Source organism: Trachypithecus francoisi, unplaced genomic scaffold (assembly GCF_009764315.1).
Source record: "Trachypithecus francoisi isolate TF-2019V2 unplaced genomic scaffold, Tfra_2.0 Lachesis_group1, whole genome shotgun sequence".
NCBI classification, from domain to species: Eukaryota; Metazoa; Chordata; class Mammalia; order Primates; family Cercopithecidae; genus Trachypithecus; species Trachypithecus francoisi.
The window spans coordinates 136,008,562-136,035,560 of NW_022681454.1; the positions used below are offsets into that span (position 1 = coordinate 136,008,562).

General features: G+C 43.7%; 1 protein-coding gene across 8 annotated transcripts in view; it reads right to left on the minus strand.

Moving 5' to 3' along the window:
* ELF2 (E74 like ETS transcription factor 2) overlaps nt 1-23,456 on the minus strand; it is a 130,688-nt gene extending 107,232 nt beyond the window's left edge. For 3 of the 8 annotated variants that reach the window (XM_033215283.1, XM_033215285.1, XM_033215281.1), the window contains exon 1: nt 23,184-23,455. The gene's annotated coding sequence lies outside the window, so the exon portion shown is untranslated. Of the gene's footprint in view, nt 1-13,830; nt 13,972-23,183 lie in introns of all 8 variants that reach the window. The other 5 variants (XM_033215297.1, XM_033215294.1, XM_033215296.1 and 2 more) reach the window with 3 other exon arrangements.
* Nucleotides 23,457-26,999: the final 3,543 nt, after the last annotated feature.

A 26,999-nucleotide genomic window follows, 5' to 3' on the forward strand; every position in this document is an offset into this window, starting at 1 on the left:
TGTAAATTAAACTTCAGTAAACTTGACTTTAAAAAGGACAATGTACAAAATTAGAATTAAGGAGACATCTGTATTCAAATATTAACAGTATTATCGTGACACTGGATGAGAAGAATTGTAATTTGTAGTCTACACCATCTTTTTTTTTTTTAAACGGGATCTCACTCTGTTGCCCAGGCTGGAATGCAATGGCTCAATCATGGCTCACTGCAGCCTTAACCTCGCAGGCTCAAGTGATCCTCCCACCTCAGCCCAAGTAGCTGGGACCACAGGCATGCACTACCATGCCAAGCTAATTTTTTTTATTTTATAGAGATGGGGGTCTCCCTATTTTGCCCAGGTTGGTCTTGAACTCCTGGGCCCAAGCAATTCTCCTACCTCAGCCAGTCAAAATGCTGGGATTACAGGTGTGAGTTACCAGGCAGAGCCTTGTAATTTACACTTATGTATAGTTTAATTTACAGCTGGTTCCTGCCTACAGGATCAGTGAAAAAGCTTCATTACCCTTAGTCATTTAACTGATGAAATTACATATTTTTAATAATGAAATCAATGCTTTAAACACTTCTAATTCACATTTTAATTGTCCTGTTTGATTCCCTTTTGAAATTATCAACTCTGACAGGAATTTTATATATATATAGTTGTAATATTAATATAAATACATCAAAAACAATAATCTCAAACATTTTTGTAGTTATTGAAACAGTTTTATGCATTCTTTCCATCCTTACAACAGCCCTGTAAAATAGCCATAATTATCCCCTTTATTACATAAAGACTATTTTGACAGTATTCTATATACCACGAAAGGATAATAAAATGAAAAGGCCAGGCACAGTGGCTCATGCCTATAATCCCAGCACTTTGGGAGGCCAAGGAAGGCAGATTGCTTGATCCCAAGAATTCGAGGCCAGTCTGGGCAACATGGGGAGACCCCATCTCTACTAAAAATACAAAAATTAGTCAGATACAGTGGCATACGTCTGTAGTCCCAGCTACTAAGGAGGCTGAGGTGGAAGGATCGCTTGAGCCTGGAAGGCAGAGGTTGCTGTGAGCTGAGATTGTGCCACTGCACTCCAGCCTGAGTAACAGAGGGAGACCCTGTCTCAAAAAAAAAGAAAAAAGAAAAATAAAGAAAGGGAAAAAAAAATCTTGGGACCTCCAAACTCACTATCCCAAAGGGAAAAGTTAAGCTTGGGAACTGCGTCACGCAAAACTGCCTCCCACTTTGTTCCTAAATAGATAGCTGCAAAGATAAAAGGCCACATACCTCCCCAGGGAGCCTCTTTCACAATTTACTCACAAATTCCTTCTTGGCCCAAGATCCTTACCCTAAAACAGAATTCTATTTAATTTCACCCTGACAATATAAATTAAAAGCTTATCTTCATAGGTACAGGACAAATACAGGACTAGAAGTCATCCCTCCACTCACCTGAGACAAAGGCGTATTTGACTGCTTCCTCTGTTTACTTTATCTTATGTAAAATGTAGATTCACTGAGTGCCAGAAGAATGCATAGTTGACTTTACCTCTACCTGTTCCTTTTCACATGCAACAAGGGGATTTAGTGAGCTCACAAGAATGTGACCATACTCTCCCCGTCTTTATTTTTTTCTTTCCCCTTTTCCTACTGCCCCCTTTTCCCCTTTAAAGGTTGAAGCCCTCAAAATCCTCTTTGGAAAAAGCACAGGTCCCAGCTGTTCTGTGATTTTGTGTTCCTTTTGCCTGGGCACATCCTCAACCTTGGCAAAATAAACCTCTAAATTCAAACTTGCCTCAGTCATTTTCTTTGTGTTACAATATTGAAGAGCTAGTATGATTTAAGAGTTAAAATCCTATTGGCCAATGTATCTTCAGAACACAATAGGTGCTCAATAAATACTTTTTATGTTTTGGCTTTAATGCTGAGTAATTCCTCATGTTGGGCAGTTACTTAATCTCCTTTAACTTAAATTTTCTCATCCATAAGATAGTATAAAACAACTCTGAGAAGATGATGTATCTAGTTCTTTTCATTCTTTACAAAAACTACCTGGCACACAATAAGCATTAAATGAATGCCATTTAATCTGTTATTATCTTTTTAATACAAGAGCCTAAGATATTAGTTGTGAAAGGGAAAATAAATCTCAGGACCCCCAAATCACTAAGACAAAAGGAAAAATTAAGCTGGGAACTGTGTCAGGCAAACTTGCCTCCCATTTTATTCCTAAATAAGATAGCTACAACCATTAAAAAACAATTTAAAAAAAAGCTACATACTTCCCTCACAATTTGCCAACTAGAAAATTCCTTGTAGGCCTCAAGATCTTTACCCTAAAATGGTTATGTTGAATTTTACCCTGATAATATATTTTGATAGCTTATCTTCATGAGTGCAGGACAAAAGAGCTCTAAGTCATTCCTCTGCTAACCTGACACCAATGCATATGTGACTCTTCCTCTGATGTAAAAATGCAGATTCGCTGAGCTAGACAAGGCATAAGTGGCTATTCCTCTACTCCCCTCTCATAGGTAAATTGTTTATTCAGTGAAAGGCTGATCAAAGACTCAAAGAATGCAACTGCTTGTCTCTTATCTACTCACACCTTTTAAAAATGTCTTCCTCTTTCCCCTTTAAATATTGAAGCCCTCAAAATCATCTTTGGAGAAAGGCACAAACCTACCTCCCAGGTGTGCATCCTTCATCTTGGCAAAATATACTTTCTAAATTGACTGAGACCTGTCTCAGTCTTGGTTCACATGGCATAGGGGCAGCATCAGAGCTGTATTACATTGCTAAAGCTTCAGATGAGAATATAGTACCAGACGTGGTGGCACACCCATGCAGTCTCAGCTACTACAGATACTGAGGCAAGAGGATTGCTTGAGGCCAGGAGTTCTAGGCTGTAGTCCACGATGCCAATCATGTATCAACACAAAGTTCACCATCAGTATGGTGAACTCCCAGGAGAGGGGGATCACCAGGTTGGCTAAGAAGAGGTAAACCAGCTCAGTTCAGAAACTGAGCAGGTCAAAACTCTTATTCTGATCAGTAGTGGGATCATGCCTCAGAACAGCCATTGCACTCCAGCCTGAGCAATTCAGCAAGACCCCATCTCGGAAAACAATAATTAAAAAGGCCAGCATGGTGTATCACACCTGTAGGGTCAAGACTTTGGGGAGGCCAAAGCAAGAGGATCGCTTGAGTCCAGGAGTTCAAGACTAACCTGGACAACATAGTGAGACTGCATCTCTACAAATAATAAAAAAAAAAAATGAAAAAGATAAAAGCAATATAATCTAATTACAACTCATGAAAAATTTAGATGTCATTCTTATTTGTTAAGACAAACATTAACACAGCATTTTACAAGGATAGAAAGTAAACTAATGAATTGTTTAAAGAAAGAATTCCCTTTTGAAATTGAGAATGAGGTCATTTTTGAGGAAAACCAAGTGTAAGGACTATATAGTTTTTAACGATTTAGGCTCATAAGCCAGAACTGAGGTTAATTTTGGCAACAAGCACTCATACCATGAGACTTACTTTAGGAATCAATAATTAATCCAGATATTTAAAAATGATGCTAGAAATTAACAAGACAAGAAAAGTTGCAGGAAAGCTCTTTAATCTGGAAGAGAACTTACAGCTCATTTTACAAGAAAAAATTGATTGAAAAGGCTAATTGGAAAGTGATATAACTTGCCAATCGTAAAAATAACTTTTCATTTCAAGAGTCTCATACCATAACTAACAATATCTCAAAATCCTTATTTACTCATGGCCTTGACACCAAGTTATCCAGTCAACATGTTATTAATCTTATACATATATTCGTGTTGTTTTCTTCTTTTTTTTGAGACAGAGTCTCACTCTGTCGCCCAGGCTGGAGTGCAGTGGTGCCATCTCAGCTCACTGCCAGCTCCGCCTCCCAGGTTCACGCCATTCTCCTGCCTCCACCTCCCAAGTAGCTGGTATTACAGGTGCCCGCCACCACGCCCGGCTAATTTTGTTTTTGTATTTTTAGTAGAGATGGGGTTTCACTGTGTTAGCCAGGATGGTCTCAATCTCCTGACCTCGTGATCCACCCGCCTCAGCCTCCCAAAGTGCTGGGATTACAGGCATGAGCCACCGTGCCTGGCCAATCTTATACATATATTCTTGTGTGGTATACACATGGTCTCGTACTATGACTAATAATATCTTAAATATTCACAGCCTTGACACTGAGTAATCCAATTAACATATATGTTCATTCATATATATATATATATATATATATTTTTTTTTTTTTTTTTTTTTTTTAAAGACAGAGTCTCACTTCACCACCCAGGCTAGAGTGCAGTGGTGTGATCTCAGCTCACTGCAACCTCTGCCTCATGGGTTCAAGCAGCTCTCCTGCCTCAGCTTCCCAAGTAGCTGGGATTACAGGTACATACCATGCCCAGCTAATTTTTATATTTTTAGTAGAGACGGGGTTTCACCACGTTGGCCAGGCTGGTTTTGAACTCCTGACCTCAAATGATCCACTCTCTTCAGCCTCCCAAAGTGCTGGGATTTCAGGCATCAGCCACCGCACCCAGCCTTAATCTTATACATATATTCTTATGTGCTATACACACACAGTGATGCATTGCTTAATGACAGAAATATATCCCGAGAAATGCATCCTTAGGTCCCTAGGCAATTTTGGACCTAAGGATTTTGTCACTGTGCAAACCTTATGAGTGTACTTACACAGACACAGATGGTGTAGCCTGCCTACACCCCTAGGTTACACGATATGGCTTACTGCTCCCAGTCTCCAAACCTATACAGCATGTTACTATACTGAATACTACAGACAACTCTAACACAATGGAAAGTATTTGTGTATCTAAACATACCTAACATAGAAAAGGTACAGTAAAACTAAGGTATTATAATCTTACAGGACTACTGTTGTTTATCTGATCCATCATTGACTAAAATATCAATCTCTCTTTCTCTCATACACACACACAGAGGTAAGAAATGAAGTTAGATAATTTGTAACATCATCAAAATTCTGCATAATTTTTTGATACTAGGTCTCACTCTGTCAACCAGGCTGGAGTGCAATGACATCATATTACAGCTCGCTGCAGCCTCAACCTCCTGCACTCAAGCAATCCTCCTGCCTCAGGCTCCTGAGTAACTAGGACTATAGGCACATGCCACCATACCCCGCTAAGGTTTTTTCATTTTTTGCAGAGATGGAGTCTCATTATGTTGCCCAGGCTGGTCTGAAACTCCTAGCTTCAAGCAATCCTCCCATCTCAGCCTCCCAACAGGCATGAGCCAGTGCCCAGCCCTTTGAAGATATTTTGATGCTTTCCTTATCAGGCACGTTTTGACATTTCTAGAAATCTTCAACCAAAGAACTAGACTAGTCAGGTTCCCAGGCATAACCTAATCAACGACGATTGTTCAACCTGTTTTATGATGGTGAAAACTGAACAGCAAAGTATCATCTAAATATACTCTGAATACAAGTTAAAACTTTAACTCGCGTCCATGTGAAGAGACCACCAAACAGGCTTTGTGTGAGCAACAAGGCTGTTTATTTCACCTGGGTGCAGTCGGGCTGAGTCCGAAAAGAGAGTCAGCTAAGGGAGATGGGGTGGGGCCGTTTTATAGGATTTGGGTAGGTAATGGAAAATTACAGTCAAAGGGGGTAGTTCTCTGGTGGGCAGGGGTGGGGGGGTCACAAGGTGCTCACTGGGGGAGCTTTTGAGCCAGGATGAGCCAGGAGAAGGAATTTCACAAGGTGATATCATCAGTTAAGGTTGGAACAGGCCATTTTCACTTATTTTGTGATTCTTCAGTTACTTCAGGCCATCTGGATGTATACGTGTAGATCACAGGGGATATGATGGCTTAGCTTGGGCTCAGAGGCCTGACATTCCTGTCTTCTTATATTAATAAGAAAAATAACATAAAACAAAATAGTGGTAAAGTGTTGGGGCGATGAAAATTTTTGGAGGTGGTATGGAGAGATAATGGGCGATGTTTCTCAGGGCTGCTTCAAGCAGGATTAGGGGCGACGTGGGAACCTAGAGTGGGAGAAATTAAGCTGAAGGAAGATTTTGTGGTAAGGGGTGATATTGTGGGGTTGTTTAAAGGAGCATTTGTCATACAGAATGATTGGTGATGGAAACATTTGTCGTATAGAATTGTGATGGCCTGGATACGGTTTTGTATGAATTGAAAAACTAAACGGAGTAAGAGAAGGAGAAAAACAGGTATTAAAGGACTAAGAATTGGGAGGACTCAGAACATCTAATTAGAGCATTTCCAAGGGGGTCCAACGGGGTCTAGCATAATAACTTTTAGGCTCTATTCTTGACAGAGTCCTTTTTTTTAAGTTGGAGGCTGAGTTTGGTGAGGTGTGTTTTTAAAAGACCGTTAGTCCATTTTACTTTTCCTGAAGATTGAGGACCGTAAGGGGTATGAAGGTTTCACTGAATACCAAGAGCCTGAGAAACTGCTTGGGTGATTTGACTAATAAAGGCTGGTCCATTATCGGACTGTATAGAGGCAGGAAGGCCAAACCAAGGAATTACGTCTGACAGAAGGGAAGAAATGACTGCAGTGGCCTTCTCAGACCCTATGGGAAAGGCTTCTATCCATCCAGTCAAAGTGTCTACCTAGATCAAGAGGTATTTTAGTTTCTCGACTCAAGGCATATGAGTAAAGCCAATTTGCCAGTCCTGGGTGAGGGCAAATCCCTGACCTTGATGTGTAGTGAAGGGAGGGGGCCTGAGAAATTCCGGAGGAGTAGTAGTAGAATAGCAGATGGAACACTGAGAAGTCATTTCCTTGAAGACAGATTTCCAAGACAGAAAGGAAATGAGAGGTTTTAAGAGAAGGGCTAGCAACTTGTAACCTACATGGAAGAGGTTATGAAATGACAACAGAATAGAAAGGGCCTGCGAGGCTGGAAGGAGATCCTAGGTCCAAGAACCATTTGCCTTGTTTGGGAAGAGATTAATAGGTGGAAGTTTCAGTGGGGGAGTAAGCGGGAGTGGCCAGATGAGAAGGAGAAAAACTGCCCTGAGGGATAGCAGTTGAACACTAGCTGCTTTTTTAGCTACCTTACCAGCATTAAGCATTGTCCTGAGCGTTGGGATCTGATGCCTTTTGATGGCTGCTTTTTTAGCTACCTTATCAGCATAAGCGTTGTCCTGAGCAATGGGATCTGACGCCTTTTGATGGCCCTTGCAGTGAATGACTCCAGCTTCCTTTGGAAATAAAGCAGCCTTGAGAAGCGTTTTTATTAAAGAAGCATTAATGATAGAGGAACCTTGTGTAGTGAGGAAACCTCTTTCTGCCCATATAACAGCATGGTGGTGCAGGATATGGAAGGCATATTTAGAGTCAGTATAAATATTGACGCATAGTCCCTTTGCAAGAGTGAGGGCCCAAGTTAAGGCAATGAGTTTGGCTTACTGAGAGGTAGTGGAGAGGGGCAGAGCGGTAGCCTCAATGATAGATGTGGAAGATACTATAGCATAGCCCGTAGGCCAGGCGCAGTGGCTCGCGCCTATAATCCCAGCACTTTGGGAGGCCAAAGCGGGTGGATCACTTGCAGTCAGGAGTTCAAAACCAGCCTGACCAACATGGTGAAACCCCGTCTTTACTAAAATATACAAAAATTAGCCAGGCATGGTGGCAGGCGACTTAATCCCAGTTACTTGGGAGGCAGAGGCAGGAGAATCGTTTGAACCCAGGAGGCAGAGGTTGCAGTGAGCCGAGATCAAGCCATTGCACTCAAACCTGGGGGATAAGAGCGAGACTTTTCTCAAAAAAAAAAAAAAGAAAAGGCTTAATTTTTTTCTTTTTGAGACTGACTCTCGTTCTGTCACCAGGCTAGAGTGCAGTAGCTCACTGCAACCTCCACCTCCTGGTTCAAGTAATTCTCCTGCCTCAGCCTCCCGAGTAGCTGGGATTACAGGTGCACGCCACCATGTCCAGCTTATGTTTGTATTTTTAGGAGAGACAGGGTTTCACCATGTTGGTCAGGCTGGTCTCAAACTCCTAACCTCGTGTACACTATCATCATGCCACTGCACTCTAGGCTGGGCAATAGTGAGAGACCCTAACTCAAAAAATAAAAAAAAAAAAGATGATTCTCGGCCGGGCGCGGTGGCTCAAGCCTGTAATCCCAGCACTTTGGGAGGCCGAGACGGGTGGATCATGAGGTCAGGAGATCGAGACCATCCTGGCTAACCCGGTGAAACCCCGTCTCTACTAAAAAAAAAAAAAATACAAAAAAACTAGCTGGGCAAGGTGGCGGGCGCCTGTAGTCCCAGTTACTCGGGAGGCTGAGACAGGAGAATGGCGTGAACCCGGGAGGCGGAGCTTGCAGTGAGCTGAGATCCGGCCACTGCACTCCAGCCTGGGCGACAGAGCGAGACTCTGTCTCAAAAAAAATAAAAATAAAAAAAAAAGATGATTCTCATCTATAAAATACTGATATATGACCGTTCAAAATTTCTTGCTTCCTAGGTTTCACTAAAAATCAAGATTACTAAGTTAGAAATTCTAACTAGTGTATATAATTCTGTATATGAAGTGTAACAAAAAACGTGGCTTTGATGAGAGAAATTATGAGAAAAGCACAAGAATGTATTATTCGCTGAGAAAAAAGAATAACTGTAAATTCAGAGGTTATTTGAGGTTATTTCAAAAAGTAACATTTAGGAAAGAAATAAGATAAAAAGGACTCAGTAAGCAGGAGAGAGAAATATAAAAAAAGTTATAAGGATGTAATTTTGGCAAGGAGGGTTGAAAGGAGAATAACTTTTTAAAATGATAAGGAAAAAAGAAAAGTAAAATGACTGATTATTTAAGAAAGAGAAGGTATAGGACAAAGCTAAAGGCCCAGGCCGGGCGCGGTGGCTCAAGCCTGTAATCCCAGCACTTTGGGAGGCCGAGACGGGCGATCACAAGGTCAGGAGATCGAGACCATCCTGGCGAACACAGTGAAACCCCGTCTCTACTAAAAATACAAAAAATTAGCCGGGCGAGGTGGCGGGCGCCTGTAGTCCCAGCTACTCGGAGGCTGAGGCAGGAGAATGGCGGGAACCGGGAGGCGGAGCTTGCCGTGAGCTGAGATCTGGCCACTGCACTCCAGCCTGGGCGACAGAGCAAGACTCAGCCTCAAAAAAAAAAAAAAAAAAAAAAAAAAAAAAAGCTAAAGGCCCAAGAATGTTGTGGAAGATCTGATTAAGCTGTGGAAGGTTTGTGAAGGATGAATTTATTAAAGAAATTTTGTGTGTGGGCCAGACACAGTGGCTCATGACTGTAATCCCAGCACTTTGGGAGGCCGAAGCAGCCAGATCACTTCAGCCCAGGAGTTCAAGACCAGCCTGTACAACATGGTGAAACCCAGCCTCTCCAAAAAATACAAAAATTAGCCAGACATACTGGCATGTGCCTGTAGTCTCAGCTACTCAGGAGTCTGAGGTGGGAGGATCACTTGAGCCCGCAAAGTGAGGCGTGATCGCAGTGGAGACAGAGTCCCTCTATCAAAAAAAAGAAGTAGGCCATCCTGGCTAACAGGTGAAACCCTGTCTCTACTAAAAATACAAAAAATTAGCCGGGCGAGGTGGCGGGCGCCTGTAGTCCCAGCTACTCCGGAGGCTGAGGCAGGAGAATGGCGGGAACCCGGGAGGCGGAGCTTGCAGTGAGCCGAGATCGCTGCCACTGCACTCCAGCCTGGGCGACAGAGCAAGACTCTGTCTCAAAAAAAAAAAAAAAAAAGGAAGTAGGAAAGAAGGAGGGAAGGAGAGAGGAGGGGAGTTGAGAAAGAGAAAGAAAAAGAGAAAGAAGAGAAGAGAGAAGAGAAGAGGAAAGGGGAAGGGGAAGGGAAAAGGGAAAGGAAAGAGGAAGGAAGGAAGGAAGGGAGGAAGGGAGGGAGGGAAAGAGAACAAGAGAGAGAAAGAGCGAAAGAAAGAAAGAAAGAAAGAGAGAGAAAGAGAGAGGAAGGAAGGAAGGAAGGAAGGAAGGAAGGAAGGAGAAAGAAAAGCAAGCAAGCAAGCAGGGGGAGGGAGAGAAGGAAGGCAGGCAGGAAGGCGAGGGAGGGAGGGAGGGAGGGAAGGAGGAAGGGAGGAAGGGAGGAAGGAGGAAGGGAGGAAGGGAGGAAGGAAGGAAGGAAGGGATTTTTCATACGATTAAGTTGGCTACAAATAAAAGAAAATTAGTTACAAGCTTTCTAAAAGTTTAGCTGTGGTCAGGCACAGTGGCTCACGCCTGTAGTCCCAGCACTTTGGGAGACAGAGGTGGATCACCTGAGGTCAGGAGTTCAAGACCAGCCTGGACAACGTGGAGAAACACCATCTCTACTAAAAAATACAAAAATTAGCTAGACATGGTGGCATGTGCCTGTAGTCCCAGCTACTCTGGAGGCTGAGTCAGGAGAATCACTCGAATCTGGAAAGTGGAGATTGCAGTGAGCCAAGACTGTGCCACTGCACTCTAGCCTAGGTGACAGAATGAGACCCTGTTTCAAAAACAACAACAAATACCTAAAATTTTGGTCCCCTGTGTTAGAACAAGCTTTTCTTGAAGTCTTGATCTGTTCTTAGTAAAAATTGCAGAAGTTTTTATGTTTACTTCAGAAATGTTTCTTTAAATTTTCACACATCTTCTGAACTGCAGCTTTAGAGTTTAGAGCAATTCTGTATTCTTGGCTTTTCCTGATGTGTCTGAATTGCTCCATTTAACCCAGAATTTCCCATGATTTTACAAAGAGCCATGTATTTCCTGTTCAAGGTACTAGTTTTCTTGTTTACATTTCTCTATAATATGGTGTACACTCATAACCTTGGACACACATTCTTCCTGTGTCAGCCTAAATTCAAGTAATTTTTCATCAGGTCCAACTTCCAAGATATCTAAATGGGATTCCCATTAGGAGAAGCAATCCCATTGCAGGAAGTTTTCTTTGCCTTTTTGTTAATTGGCCCAAGAAACAAAGATTTTGCATCTTATGAAGATAATCCCTGTATTTCATGCTGTCTTTATTGGGGTTTTTGGTTACTTAGGAAAACTTGGCTTTGGAAGGGTTAAGGGCTTTGGATTTGTGTTTTTTGTTGTTTTTGTTGTTTTTTTCCCATCCATGTAACTTTCTGTATTGCTTTTGAAATCTTTTTATTACTACTGTGGTTAAATTAATGACTATTATTTCACAGTGACCTATGATTATGTTTTGATCAGGTGTTTTAAACCTTTTGATATCTTTGGTAGACTTCCCCAGGATCAAGTTCTAAATTAAGTCTTTCGGTTTGGCGTGGTGGCTCATGCCTGTAATCCCCAGCACTTTGGGAGGCCGAGGTGGGTGGATCACCTGAGGTCAGAGTTCAAGACCAGCCGAACCAACATGGAGAAACCCCGTTTCTACTAAAAATACAAAATTAGGCCAGGCGCAGTGGCTCATGCCTGTAATCCCAGCTACTCGGGAGGCTGAGACAGGAGAACTGCTTGAACCCTGGAGGCAGAAGTTGCAGAGAGTTGAGATCGCACTACTGCACTCCAGTCTCAAAAAAATAAAAAATAAGTTAAGTCTTTCTTGGCCTCCAACTAACTTTAGGATGTTCCACAGGGCACTGGACCTTCTCAAAGATTTCTGAAACAGAGACACTGAACTAAATCAGGATTATTTGATATGATGAATTATATGGAAAGCATTGACAAATAAGTGATTCTAGATCTTCTTTTCGTTACATTTATTGATATATTAATATGAATATTCCAAAAGTACATAAAACTCTAGAAACTCTAGAAATCTAATGTGTCATCAGTCATAATTCTAGTATATGTTACATGCCACAAAAATAACTGAATTTGTCAATTGCTGATTATAATGAACTTCATCAGATTTTTAACCATGGCTATTCTAAATCTTCATCATTCACAGTTTTGATTCTTCTCTAAAAACAGGCTGGGCATGGTGGCTCACATCTGTAATCCCAGCACTGTGGGAGGCCAAGTTGGGCGGATCACCTGAGGTCAGGAGTTCGAGACCAGCCTGGTCAACATGGCTACTAAAAATACAAAATTTTAGTCTTTAATCTCTGGTCTCTACTAATTGTAGTCTTTGGTCTCTACTAATTTTAGTCTTTAGTGTCTACTAAAAATACAAAAATTAGCCAAGGTAGTGGTGTGCACCTGTAATCCCAGCTGCTTGGGAAGCTGAGACACAAGAGTCGCTTAAACCCGGGAGGCAGAGGTTGCAATGAGCCGACATCAGGCCACTGCACTCCAGCCTGGGCAACAGAGTGAAACTCCATCTCAAAAAATAAATAAAATTTAAAAATAAAAATAAAAATATCTGCAATCAGATTCATGGAAAAGACTTGTACTATTAAATATACATTTCTAATAACTTTAAGCTCAATGAACTAAAAATTTTCCAGAATTCTAATGAAGAAACTGATTAGTTAGAAAAACTGCTAATTGGGGCACGGTGGCTCAAGCCTGTAATCCCAGCACTTTGGGAGGCCGAGACGGGCGGATCACGAGCTCAGGAGATCGAGACCATCCTGGCTAACATGGTGAAACCCCGTCTCTACTAAAAATACAAAAAACTAGCCGGGCGTGGTGGCGGATGCCTGTAGTCCCAGCTACTCCGGAGGCTGAGGCAGGAGAATGGCGTAAACCCGGGAGGCGGAGCTTGTAGTGAGCTGAGATCCGGCCACTGCACTCCAGCCTGGGAGACAGAGCCAGACTCCGTCTCAAAAAAAAAAAAAAAAAAAGAAAAACTGCTAATTAAGATTAAGCAACACAAAATATGAGATTAAATAATCAACGATATTTTTATGACTTTTATTTGAAATATTGTTGGTTCTTTACTTAAATGTTCAGTTTTCCAGATTTAAGAAAACTTTTTCTCTTAAAGTATCAATCATTTACAGTAATTTGGTAAGATAATACTTCTCTCAACAAAAGTGAAAGCATTTACTTTTTCTCCCTACTTGATCCCTCTGCATTAGGTATTGGTTAAGTAAAATTCAGAAACTATTCATGAGTCTTCTTATTTTTCTGATAATATAGGGTTGTTACTCTAAGTTCACAAAAATCTGCTCTCTTTATAACAGGATACAATTGGAAACATTAGTTATATTGCCAAGTCTTTGACTGGAATATCATATTTAAGAACGTGCACAAAATGTCTGGGTTCAGGTGTTCCCATCCTTACAGTGAGAGAATACAATCTGTCACTTCTTGGCTGGCCCAGGAACCCTACGGCTGTAGGTGAAATCTAATGCCTGCCTTGGTTTGGCTTCCTAGTCTTGAAAGGTTCATAAATCTGAGATTTCTTTGTGGCCAACAGCTATTCTTGCTGCCCTTAAGTAAATAATCAGACAAAAAAACTGTTAAAACTATTTTATAAACAAATTTGTCTTATTCTGATTATCTCTGGTAGAAACTGGGATGGCTATAAAGAGAAAAGTTAATGTTTTTAAAGAAAAGCTATATTGTATCTGTTATTAGACTGTAGCCCTGTACACTGTATTTGAGTTTTTATTATCTACCTGCAAACTGGCCTAGATCCTAAATTCTTCTAGCTTCCTCCAATCCAACTTTCTTCCACAGAATTATTAAAACAGAAATTGCTCTGTTCCTTTCTATAAGCTGAAACTCGATGAATTTTAAGGGACAAGTCTGGTACTCGAAGTCTGAGCCACACAGAAAAATTCACCAAACTGCCCAATGCTTTAACCAGAGATATTCAAACTGCAAGCCAGGACAAGAAGTCGATGTTCCGCACTATAGACAGCTTTTCCCAAGATAACTGAACAAGGGGAGACTCTTACCCTTCTTAAGGCGCAGCTTTTTCACTTGGCAAGATAATGTTGTAATTGAAATTTCACAATCAGCAGCTTCTACTAGTAACTTGACAGAACTTGACCTAAGAGATCCTTCAGTCCAACTAGTGGGTGACTCTGGCAACATCCCTAAAAAAATTGTTCATACTCTGCTTTAATTCAACCCAGTTATGGAATACCAAATGATAACATTGCTCTGCATTAGCTATTGGTTAAGTAAAGAAATGCCTGTGCTATTACTAATACTACACAATTTACCTGGATAAATTCCTTTGAGGAAGTTGAGACTCATACGCAAAATAAGAAAACAGACCACATGGTTATAACAGGTCTGATCTAGTTCTCCATGGTCACTTGGTTTATTCAACTGACTGCCCTTAGGTCTAGCTTCATGGCTCAAAACCATTATGTAAACTGGTATTATCATATCACTATTAAGTTTACTTTGTATTTTCCTTTTTAAACTTTGTACATGTTATTTGTTACATTTCTGCGGAAGTACTACTCCCAACAGAATTAAACCGGGCTGGCCCTACACCCTGAGATGATAGCCTACATTTAAGGAACAGACAAAAACTGATCTTAATAATAGATTTCTGGCAGACTTAGCCTGAGAATCATTCCCTCCAAACTTCCCTTGTTGCTCAAATGTGACTGAAGGGGTCCTGACACTGACTCCTAGTTTGCCAAGCACTCCCTCCAACATGGGACCATACCAACAACCCAGGACAGGTCCATCCTGGCACCTAAAGATAATTAAAACCTAACTACAAGATGACTAATCAGTGATGCTTCCAAAGAAAGATCCTTTTTGTTTTGTTTTGTTTTGTTTTTAGAGACAGGGTCTCACCATGTTGCCCAGGTGGGTCTCAAACTCCTGGGCTCAAGCAATCATCCTGCCTCTGCCTCCCAAAGTGCTAGGATTACAGGCATGAGCTACTGTGCCTGGGTCCAAAGAAAGATTTTGATCAAAAGAGAGAAAAGTGAAAGTTGTTAGAATTAAAATTGAGTCATTTGTGATAAAAGCCCTGACAAATGGAGCCAGAGAAGGCCATGAAAGGAGGGTTCGCATGCACGAATACCTGATTTAAAAAAAATAACTATTGCCTGGGCATAGTGGCTCACACCTGTAATCCCAGCACTTTGGGAGGCAGAGACAGGCAGACCACACTTGTAATCCCAGCACTTTGGGAGGCAGAGGTGGGTGGATCACTTGAGTTCAGGAGTTTGAGACCAGCCTGGCCAACATGGTGAAACCCCATTCCTACTAAAAATACAAAAATTAGCCAGGTGTGGTGGCGCAGGCCTGTAGTCCCAGCTAAGTGGAAAGCTGAGGCAGGAGAATCGCTTGAACCCGGGAGGCAGATGTTGCAGCAAGCCGAGATTGCACCTCTGCACTCCAACCTGGGCAACAGAGCGAGATTACATCTCAAAAAAAAAAACTATCACAAAAAAACCCATAAAGGCCACAACCTTGCACAAAGGCAATCGCAACCTTACACACAAAAAAAATACTTCTGCAAGGACATCGCCCAGTAACTTCATGTCCAACCTCAGACTGGCACCACTCTTGTCATTGATCTTTATAGCCAAAGAAAACTGATTTAAAACGATGATGTAATCCTCCTCATTTTTCCTTTAAAAATCTATGTCTTCCTTTACCTCCCTGAATATGCACATAGTTTACTATGGTATGCATATTTCCATTATAATGCCCATTCCTGAATAAATACTGTTTTCTTTCAGAGGGACTGTCTTTTATTTAGGTTGACAGAACAATCTGTATGTAAAAGATGAATTCAGAACTTGATTTCTCACCATACACAGAAGTTAATTCAAAATAGATGATAAAATCTAACTGTTAGAGTTAAAACTATAAAACTTCTAGAAAACAGAAAAATCTCAAGATCTGGGATTAGGCAGAGAGTTCTTACATAAGACAACAAAAGCATGACCTATAAAAGAAAAAATTCAGAAACCACACTTCATTAAAATTTAAACTAATTACGCTTTAAAAGATGTCAATCACCAATTTTTTTTTTTTTTTTTTGAGACGGAGTCTCGCTCTGTTGCCTAGACTGGAGTGCAGTGGAGCGATCTCAGCTCACTGCAACCTCCGCCTCCTGGGTTCAAGCGATTCTCCTGCCTCAGCCTCCTAAGTAGTTGGGACTACAGGTGCACACTACCACACCAGCTAATTTTTGTATTTTCAGTAGAGATGGGGTTTCACCATGTTGGCCAGGCTGGTCTCGAATGCCTGACCTAGTGATCTGCCCATCTCGGCCTCCTAAAGTGCTGGGATTACAGGTGTGAGCCACCGCGCCCAGTCACCAATTTTTTAAACAATGAAAAGACCAGCAACAGACTGTGAAGAAATATTTTCAGATCATATATCTATTAAAGAACTTACATCCAGAATATATTTAAAAAAAAAAAAAAAACCTTCTTACAACTCAATAAGTCAAACAACCCAATTTTATTATATTATATTATATTTTATTTTTTTGAGACAGAGCCTTGCTCTGTCGCCTAGGCTGGAGTACAGTGTTGCAATCTCAGCTCACTGCAACCTCTGCCTCCCAGGTTTATGCAATTATCCTACCTCAGCCTTCTGAGTAGCTGAGATTATAGGCATGCGCCACCACCTCCAGCTAATTTTTGTATTTTTAGTAGAAACAGGGTTTTGCCATGTTGGCCAGGCTGGTCTTGAACTCCTGACCTCAGGTGATCCACCCACCTCGGCCTCCCAAAGTGCTGGAGTTATAGGCATGAGCCACCACATCCAGCCCAAACAACCCAATTTTAAAAGGAGCAAAAGATCTGAATAGCGATGTCATAAAAAAAAAAAAAATGGGTCTGACACAGTGGCTCATGCTTATAATCCCACCACTTTGGTAGGTCAATGGAGGAGGATCGCTTGAGCCCAGGAGTTCAAGAGTAGCCTGGGCAATGCAGTGAGACCCCCATCTCTACAAAAAATAAAAATAAAAAATTAACCTGGCATAGTGGTACGCACCTGCATTCCCCATTCCCAACTACTCAAGAGGATGAGGTAGGGGGACTGCTTGAGCCCGGGAGGTCAAGGCTACAGGGAGCTCTGGTCGAACCACTGCACTCCAGCCTGGGCAACAGAGTGAGACCCTGTCTTTTGCCCATTTATGCCAAGCATTCCATTATTGGAATGCTAAACTTGTGGAAATTATTAATATCCTACCACTCAAGGTAATCGCCAAGGTCTGATTTTTCACCAAAAAAAAAAAAAATTGCAACTTTAGACATAAATGGGTCAAGAAAAAAAGACACAGGAAAAGATGCTCAATACTATGAGTCATAAGGAAAATTAAAATTAAAATCACAATGACTCCACTAAACAGTATACAGAGAAAAAAAGAAAAAACAAAAACAAAACACAACGAATCACCAAAATCAGGCTGGGCACGGTGGCTCACGCCCGTAATCCTAGCACTTTGGGAGGCCAAGGCCGGAGGATTGCCTGAGCTCAGGATTCGAGACCAGCCTGGGCAACATGGTGAAACCCCGTCTCCACTAAAAATACAAAAAATCAGCTAAGCATAGTTTTGCTCAGCTGTAATTCCAGCAGCTTGGGAGGCTGAGGCATGAGAATTGCTTGAACCCAGGAGTGAGAGGTTGCAGTGAGCTGAGAATGCGCCACTGCACTCCAGCGTGGGCGACAGAGTGACTCAAAGACAAACAAATTCATATCCATTAGAACAGCTATAATTTTTTAAAAAGACAATAATAAGTGTTGGCAAAGACATGAAGAAAACTGGAACTCTCAAACATTGCTGTTAACAATATAAGATGTTACGGCCACTTTGGGAAACAGTTTGGCAGTGTCCTAAAAAGTAAACGTATGATGCTGTAATTCTACTCCTAGATAGCTAACCAAGAGAAACAAAATCATATGTTCACATAAAGACTTGTACTCAAATGTTTGAGTATTATTCAAAAGAGTCAAAAACTGGAAATAATCGAAACACCTATATACTGGTCAACAGTTAAAGTGTGTTACAATAATCTCCCCTAACCTACAGCTTTACTTTCCAGTTTCAGTTACCCACAGTCAAACATGTTCTGAAAATGATAAACGGAAAATTTCAGAAATAAACAATCTATGTTTTAAATTGTGTGCCATTCTGAGTAGCATGATGAAAACTCATACCATGCCACTCTGCCTCGGACATGAATCATCCCTTTATCCACCATATTCACGCTGTCTACACTACCTGCTTAGTGGCCATCTCAGCTATCAGATCAACTAGTATCGTAGTGCTAGTGTTCAAGTAACCCTTATTTTACTTAATAATGGCTCAAATGCTCAAGAGTAATGAGGATGACAATTTGGATATGCCAAAGAGAAGCTGTAAAATACTTCTTTTAAGTGAAAAAGTGAAAGTTCCCAATTTAATAAGAAAGAAAACTTTATGCTGAGTTTGCTAACATCTACAGTAAGAAATCTTCCATCCATGAAATTGTGAATAGCATATTGTTGTAACTATTCTATCACATTGTTTTTAATCTCTTATTATGCCTGATTAACAAATTAAACTAGGTATATAGATATAGAAAAAAATCTATAAGATTCAATACTACCTGAGATTTCAGGCATCCACTGGGGGTCTTGGAATGTATCCCACATAGATAAGGGGGGGGGACTATCATATACTCATAGAGAAATACTATTCCAAAATAAAAAGGAACAAAAAACTGATAAACGCTACAATATGAATGAATCCCAAAAAGATTATGTTAAGTGAAAGAAGCCAGATACAAAAGACTACATATTGTACAATTCCATTTATAAAATTCCAAAATATCCAGAAAAAGCAGATGGATTAAGACAAAACCAATCAGTGATTGCCTGAGGCTGGGGCTGGGAATAAGGGTTAACTGCAAACAGGCTGGAGGGAATTTTGGAGGCAATGGAAATGTTCGAAAACTAGCTCAAGGTGATAGTTTCACAATTCTATATATTTACTAAAAACTATTGAATTATATACTCAAAATGGATAATTTTTTTGGTATCAGGTAAGTCAAAAGCTAATTTTTTTTTTTTGAGACGGAGTCTTGCTCTGTCACCCGGGCTGGAGTGCAGTGGCCGGATCTCAGCTCGCTGCAAGCTCCGTCTCCCGGGTTTACGCCATTCTCCTGCCTCAGCCTCCCGAGTAGCTGGGACTACAGGCGTCCGCCACCTCGCCCGGCTAGTTTTTTTGTATTTTTTAGTAGAGACGGGGTTTCACCGTGTTAGCCAGGATGGTCTCGATCTCCTGATCTCGTGATCCGCCCGTCTCGGCCTCCCAAAGTGCTGGGATGCTAATTTATTAAAAAGTGTACATACCCAAAGAAATGACGTCTACACAAAAACATGAATATTCATAGCAGCATAATAGCCCAAAAAAATAGAATCTTAAATGTCAACTGATGCAGAGATAAATAAAATGTAATACATCCTAAATAGAATATTACTCAGCAATAAAAAAAAAAGTGACTATAGGCTGGGTGCAGTGGCTCATACCTGGAATCCCAGCACTTTGGGAGGCCGAGGCGGGTGGATCACGAGGTCAGGAGATCGAGACCATCCTGGCTAACACAGTGAAATCCCATCTCTACTAAAAATACAAAAAATTAGCTGGGCATAGTGGCACATGCCTGTAGTCCCAGCTACCTGGCAGGCTGAAGCAAGAGAATCACTTGAACCCAGGAGGTGGAGGTTGCAGTGAGGCGAGATCGTGCCACTGCACTCCAGTCTGGGCAACAGAGCGAGACTCCGTCTCAAAAAAAAAAAAAAAGTGACTATAAAAAAATTTTTTAATTAAAAAGGACCAGGTGCAATGGCTCACGCCTGAAATCCCAGCACTTTGAGAGGCCAAAGCGGGAGGATTGCTTGAGCCCAGAAGTTCAAGACTACCCTAGGCAATATAGTGAAACCCCATCTGTATAAAAAAGAAAATAGATTGGCTGGGCACGGTGGCTCACCCTGTAATCCCAGCACTTTGAGAGGCCAAGGCGGGCGGATCACGAGGTCCAGAGATCAAGACCATGCTGGCTAACACGGTGAAACCCCGTCTCTACTAAAAATACAAAAAAAAAAAAAAAAATTAGCCGGTGTTGTAGCATACACCTGTGGTCCCAGTTACTCGAGAGACTGAGGCAGGAGAATAGCTTGAACGAGCAGAGGTTACAGTGAGCCAGACCGCACCACTGCACTCCAGCCTAGGCGACAGAGCGAGACTCCGTCTCAAAAAAAGAAAAAAAAAAAAGAAGAAAACAGATGAAATTAAAAAAGAAAAAAAAATGAAGTACCGACACATATTACAACATGGATATACTTTGAAAGCATTATGCTAAGCGAAAGAAGCCAGTCACAAAAGACCACATATATGGTTTCATTTATATAAAATGTCCGGAATAGTCTAATCTATAAAGATAGAAAGTCGATCAGTGGTTGCATAGGACTGGAGTGCTGAGGGAAAATGAAAAGCGACTGCTAATGGACATGGTGATCTTTTGGGGGATGATTAAAATGCTCTAAAATTGATTATAGTGATGGCTGCACAACTTTGAGTATACAGTCGGCCCTCCATATCCATGAGTTCTGAATCCGTGGATTCAATCAATGAGGTACAGAAACTACTCAAAAAAAAGTGTCTGTAAATGAACATGTAGAGACTTTTTTCCTGATCATTATTCCCTAAACAACACACAGTATAACAACTATTTACATAGCATCCACATTGTATTAGGTAGTATAAGTAATCTGGAGATGATTTAAAGCATATAAGAGGATATGCATAGTTTATATGCAAATAATATGTCGTTTTTATTTCTTCATTTTTCCTGAGACAGAATTTTGCTCTGTCACCCAGGCTGGTGTCCAAACTCTGGTCTCACGAGATCCTCCCACCTCAACCTCCTGAAAAACTGGGATTATAGGCACAGGCCACCGCATCCAGCAACTATGCCATTTTATTTTAGGGACCTGAGCATCCATAGATTCTAGTATCTGAGAAAGGCCCTAGAACCAATCCCCAACAGATGCCGATGGACAACCGTACTTAAAAACCACTGAATTGTTCACCTGCAAAATGGAGTAATTTTTTTAAAAAAATTAATAAGCCCACCAAACTGTACACTTTAAACTGAACTGACTAGTATGTGAATTATATCACAATGAAGTTGTTACCCCCTCCAAAAATGGTATACAACATGAGCAGGTAAAGCCATTAACATTAGCAAGACCCTACAGCCCACAGGTACCAATCTGTTTACTTAGAATAGAAAAATCCCAAAGTTACAAATTCTTTCCAACCATACTCAAGCTATTTTGTAAATGAGTATTTATGTCTGAAATAAGAGACAATGATTAATCCAATGAGTTAAATCACTAAACTTAAAAATAGGTTTCACATAAATATTCAAATTTCAAATGCCCAGGATATTCCTTTTTTTTTTTTTTTTTTTTTTTTTGAGACAGGATTTTGCTCTTGTCGCCCAGGCTGGAGTGCAGTGGCCCGATCTGGGCTCACTGCAACCTCTACTTCCTGGGTTCAAGCAATTGTCCTGCCTCAGCCTCCTAAGCAGCTGGGATTATAGGCGCCCGCCATCGCGCCCGGCTGATTTTTGTAATTTTAGTAGAGATGGGGCTTCACCATATTGGTCAGGCTGGTCTTGAACTCCTGACCTCAGGTGATCTGCCCACCTCTGCCTCCCAAAGTGCTGGGATTACAGGCGTGAGCAACCACGCCCTGCCTGATATTACAATTTTCCATTTCATGTGTTTAACTACTAGATATCGTCTCAATAATACTTACATCAATGTACTGTGTAAACTGTAATGTTCTATAAAAAGTTTTATTATTCCTAAATTCCCTTAAATGTAATTTAATGGTTTCCAGTCCTATATAAGTCATTCTATCTTTTGAAGAAACTCTGAAACACAAATATCCAATCCTTTCTTAGTAAAGCATACATCCTTCTCTGATTCTGGCACGAAAGAAAGTGCATAATTTACTTCTGGATAGAGAGTCACAGATAAAAAGGAAAGCAAATCTGATTATCAAACACACGATTACTGTTCTCTCATCACCGGATTAAAATTTAAACCATTAAGCTGAAGTAAACGTTCATGAACATAAGAAAGGGGGGAATTTTTAACAGTTTTACAATGACGCGTCCCCCTCTTCCTCATTTAATGAAGTACTAAGAACTTAAAGGCTGGTCTACAGCGAATCTGGCTCCTAGAAAGAGTCCATCCAGGATGCTGACACAGGGAAAAGATTAGAAACTGGGCGATCTGGATTATTCTTGGTGTTACGGAATATTTTTTCGGTCCTTTACGGACATGGAATAAAAATGCCCAAAAGGAGCAAGAGAGAGGGCTCAGATGCCCTGATCACAAAGCTCCTGGGGCAGAGTCAGCATCCAGCCCTGGCAGAGCCCTCTCCGTCCTCCTTCCGCGCCCCAAGACCATCCCGTCGCGCAGTCTCTAAGGGCCAGCTTCGCGAGGATCCAGAAGGCGGTCGCTGGACGTGCATGTTACGAGCCCGTTTTTGTTTTGTTTAAGAAACAGATTCCGGTCTGAGCCAAGCCTCCCTGCCTCCCGGGGAACAGGGGGAGATGGCAGCAGGGTGCCGGCGTGGAGAGCGAGAATAAAAGAACGGCCGAGTACAACCTGTCGTGTAAGCTAGCAGCGCCAGAAAGGAAAGGTAAGCGGCGGCGATAAGGCACGACAGGGAAGGAAACTGGTGTCCAGCACCCCCTCTGAACCCAGCCACCCAGAGCGGCCAGAGCCTCCCAGGTCCCGCCCCGAGCTCGCGCCCAGCCCCGGCGCCGGCCGCAGACTCCCGCCCTACACAAACCCTCCCAGGACGCGCTTCCTCCGGAGCCGGACCCCCACCCTGGCCTCCTGGCGGGATGAGGCGGGTCATTTCAGTCCGCTTCTCGGCAGAGGTGACTCGCGCAAAGATGTAAACACAGCGAGACCAGCTGCGCTCGGCCCATCCCCCGCGCCGGGGTCTGTAACCTCTTGCCTCAGCCCTGCCCCGCGCCCCGCGCTCCCCGCGGGCAGGCGCTCAGCGCGCCTTCTCCTTTCTCCAAGTCCCGCTCCGCGACCGTTGCCCGGGGACACTCAGCCCCCTTCCCCCAGGCCCCGGCCGGTGTCACCGCCACAGCCGCCGGAAAACCCCTCCGCATACCCCGAAGCAAACAACACAAGCGCGGGGCGGGGGCGCGGAGGGAGGCGGCGGCACTCGGGACAGCCAGGCTTTATCGCCGCGCCCTTCGCGCTCCCTCTCACTAGCCTCGGCTGCCCGCGCTCTTACCTGCTCTCCGCGACGCCTGGGAAGACAGCGGCGTCCTTTTCCCTCTCAGCAGGGCCGCGGACTAGCAGCCGCCGCCGTTGGCCGAGCGTCCGGAGGGAGCCGGGGCCTCCCCAGCAGCCCAAGCCGCTCCACAGGGAGAGGAGGAGACAAAACAGAGGCTCGCCGCCCCGCGCAGCGACCCCCGCCCGCGCCGCCCCACCGACCCCAAACCGCCTAGGCGACGGCGGCGACACAGAGCTCGGCGCGGGGAGCAATGGTGGCCCCCGCCCCGCTCCCGGCCCCCTCCCTCCACCCCCCGCCTCGGCTCCTCCCCCTCGGCCTCCTGCCGCCGCCACCAGGACACTGGAGTCCGCCTCCCCCTCCCAGCCAGCTCAGAGCGCTCCTCCCCTCCCCACGCGGCGGGGGGGCGGGGGCGGCACCGCCAGTCACCGCAGCGCCTGTCAAACGCGGGCCGGCTATTTATACCCCGCGGGGCCCCGCCGCCCTCAGGCCCCCACCAGCACGCCGAACCTGCCTCTTTGCTCTCTTGAATCCCGCCCTCCTCTCCTCGCCCAACTTCTCCCAAACCCGCCTTCCCAGGTAAAGACGCTCGTCACTTGTCCAGCTCCCTGCCCAGGGCTCCCCGATCTCGCTCTCCACTCCAGCCCCGGATTGGTGCAGGGGGCTCTGCCGAACGGGGCAGACGTGTGAGGACGACGGGGCCGCGCGTGCACCTGCAGCGCCCGCCGGCTTCCCCCAGCTTCCCCCAGCCGGCCGGGACCGCACGCGCACACTTAGGGGCCCCGCAGGCCCCGCCGTAACCGCATGCCCAACTCAGGACTCCCGCCCTTCTCCTCTGGAGATGGCCCCAGAGTCGGGCAGTCTGACAGTTACGGGGGGCGAGGTTTTGCAAAAACTCATAGCCCGGTCCTTCCAGTCCCCACTCCTCAGCCTTAGCTAAGTGAAAGGTGGGGGTTCGGGCAAGAGCGCGACGCCGGCCAGGAGCGCGACGCCGGCCCCGCCCCGACCGGTGACGCACGTGGCGCACCGCCCCGCTAGCCTCGCGCCCCTCGGCGCCGCCAGCTCCTCCTCCCCGCTAGCAAAAGCCCGGCGTAGTACACCCGCGACCCCGCCCCATTCCCAGAAATTACCACCCGCCCAACAGCCCGACCGCGAGGCGGTTGGTGCCTGCGTTTGCTGGCGGTCGGGTGGCGGGGCCCAGCGCGCAGCTGCGGAGCGCGGCGGGCGGCCCCTTGGCGCTACCCGGGGGGCTGCGGGCACCCGCACCGAGCCATTGTCGCTCCTTGCTCGGTCAGCAACGGAGAAGTAACTCAAGTCTGAGTGTTGTTGGTGCGAGAATGAGAGAGTGTTTTGGTGAGGGAGTATTTTGGCCCAAGTGCCTGCGAATTCGAAAACGAAAACCCAGCAGTAGCTGCAAGCTTTTGGTTTCCACACTTTCACACAAAGGGGAGCCTTCGAGCGGGGCACACTCACGCGCCTTCAAGTGCACAAAAGCCAATGACACGGTGCCCTGGGTTGCCTTGCGTAGGAGCGTCTCTTTAATGGGCTTTCTTAGCCACAGTTAATGCATACAAACGCCCCAGTCTATTCCTTCACCACCACCGTTCTCCGCCCCAGCGTTTTCTGTATTTGTTTCTTTAACAAAGCACTGCCTGTCCCGGTGCGCGCCGGGCTGATTTTGCTCCCCTCCCGGGCTTCTGCAACCTCGCCGCGATGAACCTGGCACCTGGCGCGGTATTCACCAGCTCATTTCTGGGCTCCAGCGTTACCCTTTTTACGGCTTCACAACCAGTCTGGAGCAAAGAAGGAACCCCGAGGAATATAAGTGATAGCTGTTCTCTTGAAAGGGACGTTGGAACCCTGGAAATCACCCTAGAGTAAGGCTCAAATGTCAGAAAGCTGCAGGAGGCTCCAGATTTAAATCCCTCAAGAGCGTAACAATGTAATGATCTCTTTCTTTTGTTAATATTGTCGTTGCCTCAATTTTCTTGGGGGTGAGTCTTCCCTTCCTGTCTTAAAAAGCAACTCTGGGCCGGGCGCAGTGGCTCACGCCAGTAATCCCAGCACTTTGGGAGGCCCCGGAGGGTGGATTGCCCGAGGTCACGAGTTCGAGACTAGTCTGGCTAACATGGTGAAACCCCGTCTCTACTAAAAATACAAAAATTAGCCCGGCGTGGTGGCACACGCCTGTAGTCCCAGCAACTCTGAGGGCTCCTATTCTTATTTAAGAATTTTTTACTCTTGAACACAGTGGAAACCTGGAGACCATGACTGTTAATCAAAGATCCTCTTAACTCTTAAAGTTTTCTGGATTCCTGGTTCTAAACCATAGGACTATCGACACCCTTTTGAACTAAAGAATTTGTAAAGCTTTGGTAACATTAAAATCTTTAATACATAATAAACAGGATTCTGCAAACATAGCACCCTTTCTAAGGGAGTCTTTATCTCACTTCTTGTAAAATAACTTATCCCTTATGGGAACCATTGCCCACTTTGATATTTGTAGGGAATTAATTAATAATAATATTGCATCTTCATAACATAACATAACATAGCATACTAAGGAGCTGGCAAAGACAAAGCCTGATTCCTGTTGTTAGGGACAGATATCACCTGCCGAGTCATGTAATTTCTGTTGTCAGCCACGTTGAGAAGAAAGTCTCTCCCACTGCCAATTGGCAATAAGCCGGAAAGTCCCAGGTGGATAACAGTGGTAGATAACATTATTGTTCCCAATTTTTCACTACTCCATGCATGCATGCCCTTTGAAATACAGCTTTGTAGTTCCTCTCAGTAGAGATAGGATGTTTCTCCACCCTGTTCATGTTGGGCTTAGATCAGTCCATTTGCTTTTGGCCAAAGAAGATAGGCAGAAGTGACAGTGTGACAGTTCTGAGCCTGGCCTCAAGAGGTATTTCATGTTTCGCCTTCCCTCTCTGGGCACTCTTGTTTTTCACAATGTGAAGAACATACCTGCCTAGTTTGCTGGTCCAAGAAGTATGAAGCAGGTCTGAAGCCAGTCTCAGGTTGGGGTCAAATAAAGGATTGTTGTTTCAAGTCGTGTTTTGGAGTAATAGTGTTTTGGAGTAGTTGGTTCCCAGAATTAGTGTTGTGATAGCTGACTGAAACAACAGCAGAGAGAGCAATCAGATTCCTTGGTATTGGCCTGGAAGGTGCCTAACTTGATGTCTTTCAGGCAGCTCTTTGGCTATGGTTCTTAGACACATCCTTTATAGAAGCCAGCGAAGTAAGGAACCCAGAAATTTTACAGCAAGCTTGTCCAACTCAGTGCCTGCAGGCTGCATGTGGTCCTGGACAGCTTTGAATGCAGCCCAACACTTTCTTAAAATACTTTTTTGCGATTTTTTTTTTTTTTTTTTTTTTTTTTAGCTCATCAGCTATCATGAGCTAGTGTTAGTATATTTAATGTGTGGCCCAAGATAATAATTCTTCCAGTGTGGCCCTGGAAAGCCAAAAGATTGGACACCCTGGTTTACAGTAAAGCATTCTAGAGAACAGGTATCAGAAGGAAAAGTCTAGTGTGGCCAGTAGTCCTAGTAACAAGCTAATGATCACGGAATAAGAGATCTCTGTGTTGTAACTGGATTGCATTTGCTTTTGTTTTTCATGTTATATAGTTTATTTTTTAATTGTACAAGTGATTCATTAATACATTCTCATCATCAATTTTCAAATAATTCAAAATAAACATTTTAAAACCCAAGTTCCCCTTCCCTCTCCATTTCCATTCCCATTCCTCACTTACCCTTCACGCTTACCCAGCCATCCCCTACCTCTACTTTTCCACAGATG